At 47.3% G+C, this 2,203-nt stretch overlaps 1 long non-coding RNA gene across 1 annotated transcript; it reads left to right on the top strand.

Moving 5' to 3' along the window:
* The first annotated feature begins 346 nt into the window (after positions 1 to 346).
* LOC139059667 (uncharacterized) lies at positions 347 to 1,830 on the top strand. Its single transcript, XR_011514293.1, has 2 exons — positions 347 to 693; positions 1,593 to 1,830. It is a non-coding gene; the product is annotated as an uncharacterized lncRNA (long non-coding RNA).
* The last annotated feature ends 373 nt before the right edge of the window (positions 1,831 to 2,203 follow it).

Genomic DNA, 2,203 nt, shown 5'->3' with positions numbered 1-2,203 from the left:
GGCTGCTCGTATATTTAGCATTTTCTGAGACCCCGTGGACCGTAAACTTTTTTGGTCGACTGTACATTAAATGCAGCAGTTATACTATGGCTCGAACCGCAGCCTGAATTTAAGGACATATTTACCGCGCGACGCCGACACCATCCATCCAACCACCGACTGCGTGGTTGCTTTCGGCGCCGGCCCCCAGGAGGCGCTGGCCGCGAGCACCGGTAAAATTACGGGTGAGTATATTTTCCCGTCTGCACCTGGTCACCGACAAGTCACGGCGTGCACGCGTGCACGCCATGTGCACGCCGCAGTGACGGCGACCGATGAGGTAGTGAACATGCCGTGCCGGGAGGAATTGTGGTGATTTTTGTGTGTATTAATGATCCCAAACCCCTGTGACTGCATAACGTAGCTCTCAGTGTTTTCCGTGTGGTGTGCCGATGCCAATTATCGTAGTTATGACCCGGTCGCGCTTTCTTTGTTACCGGCTCATGAAAAACCGATGGTACTCTCGCTGCGCTCGCATTCCATCACAGTGCGCGGAAGAATTTTTTGAAAGTTGTGCTATCACGTGCTGTAGTTCATCTGCAATTCTACGCTGTTGACGCTGGAGGCACCGTGCACCGACTGTCCTTCCTGCGGTACCTGTGCGATGCGGCAGCAGCTGTCACGGAGACTCGTTTACCGAGCACGCCTAGAAAGGTAAGTCCGGCGCGTGCGCGCATTTTTGTAGTCCGTGAAGTGGGCATTTCTGTACGAGTAACAAGGTGATTAGTAACGTGACAAAAATGATCGTGCTTTTCGAATGTTCGTTCTTGTCGCAGGGCGCATTTAGCGAAGTTTGATGAAAATTGCCCTAAAACGTGATGTTGCCAAAATCTATCGACTATTTGCTTTCTGCTGTGAAGTTTCCTTGCGCCGGGGACTGCTTGATTTGAATAGGCGCAAAAATTCAAGCAGGGAAAGTTACTATTTCTGTACGTAGTTTTTCAGCGAGAAATCGTATAGCCATTTCTAGAGGTACGTCGATTTGTCGTCTTCACAGCTAACGGCTGCGCGAGATGGCACCCGATTGCTGTGTACGACGCATGGCCAGATTTTAGCTTGTATGCAAGTTCTTTTATTTATATAGTGTCTTCAGACAGCGTGTATTTCTTGCGCTGGGTGTCATGTGTTTTCGTGTATTTGTAAATGGTTCCGAGATTTCAACAACAGTATCTATCTTTAATGGAAAAAATTGTTTTCTCACCTGAAAAAGAGGGAGTCTGTTCTTTTTCAATGCATCGTCCTTTGGGGCAGGGCTTTGTTGCACCGCATAAATAAATTAGGTTTTCGAGTGCTTATCATGTGTTAACGAGTTTTCTGGTTGTGCAATTCGCATTTGACTTGGTACAGACGTGCGTTTGTGTGAAGTTTTTTATAGTAGATTCATGTTTGCTCCAGTTCCATTTACATGTTAACTGCATGTGATGTAATAATCGGGTATTTGTGCAACCATGCAGCTTCATGTAGCTGTTTGTACGAGACTTTTCACAATGTCACAAGTTTACAGTTTCAGCAGGGTTAACTTTACAGTAAACTGAACATTTCTTCTTTTTTAGGGATGTCACGATTTTGTGAGCCAGAGGAATCTACATCACTTGGGAGCCTGCGGCACTTCTGCAGGCTGAACAGCGCGTCAAAGCATCTGATTTGCATGCTGCGACAAGGTGTGTGCAAGGCGGTCACTGCCACTCACATGAGATGTCGGTACTCACTACTTCATTCCTTGGAAGCGATATTCTTGGTCCCAACCAAGCAGCCCGGAAGAAATCGGAGACAAATAAAATGTGCAAAGAATACTATTGCGTCTGTTATTTTATTGCATGCATGCATGCCAGTTCCCCATAGTGGGGCTACAGAAATTCTATCTAATGTCTGCCTAAATGCTGTAATCTTGTGACCACAATCTCGACAGACTTTCTGCAGAAATGCTGTATCCTGCAGCTACACAGATTGAGCAGACTTTCTGCAGAAAGGGTGTACCAATTGGGCGCTGGGAGGTGACAGGGGGTGACAGAAAGTCTGTCACCTGTCTTCAGATATTCTGCATCCCGGGTGACTCGGGGTATGCAGAATTTCTGCAGAAAGGGTGTACCAATTGGGTGCTGGGAGGTGACAGGGGGTGACAGAAAGTCTGTCACCTGTCTTCAGATATTCTGCATCCCGGGTG

Source organism: Dermacentor albipictus, chromosome 4, assembly GCF_038994185.2.
Source record: "Dermacentor albipictus isolate Rhodes 1998 colony chromosome 4, USDA_Dalb.pri_finalv2, whole genome shotgun sequence".
In the NCBI taxonomy this organism is placed as follows: Eukaryota; Metazoa; Arthropoda; class Arachnida; order Ixodida; family Ixodidae; genus Dermacentor; species Dermacentor albipictus.
The sequence above is the reverse complement of the archived record's forward strand: the minus strand, read 5'-3'. Positions and strand labels throughout refer to the sequence as shown.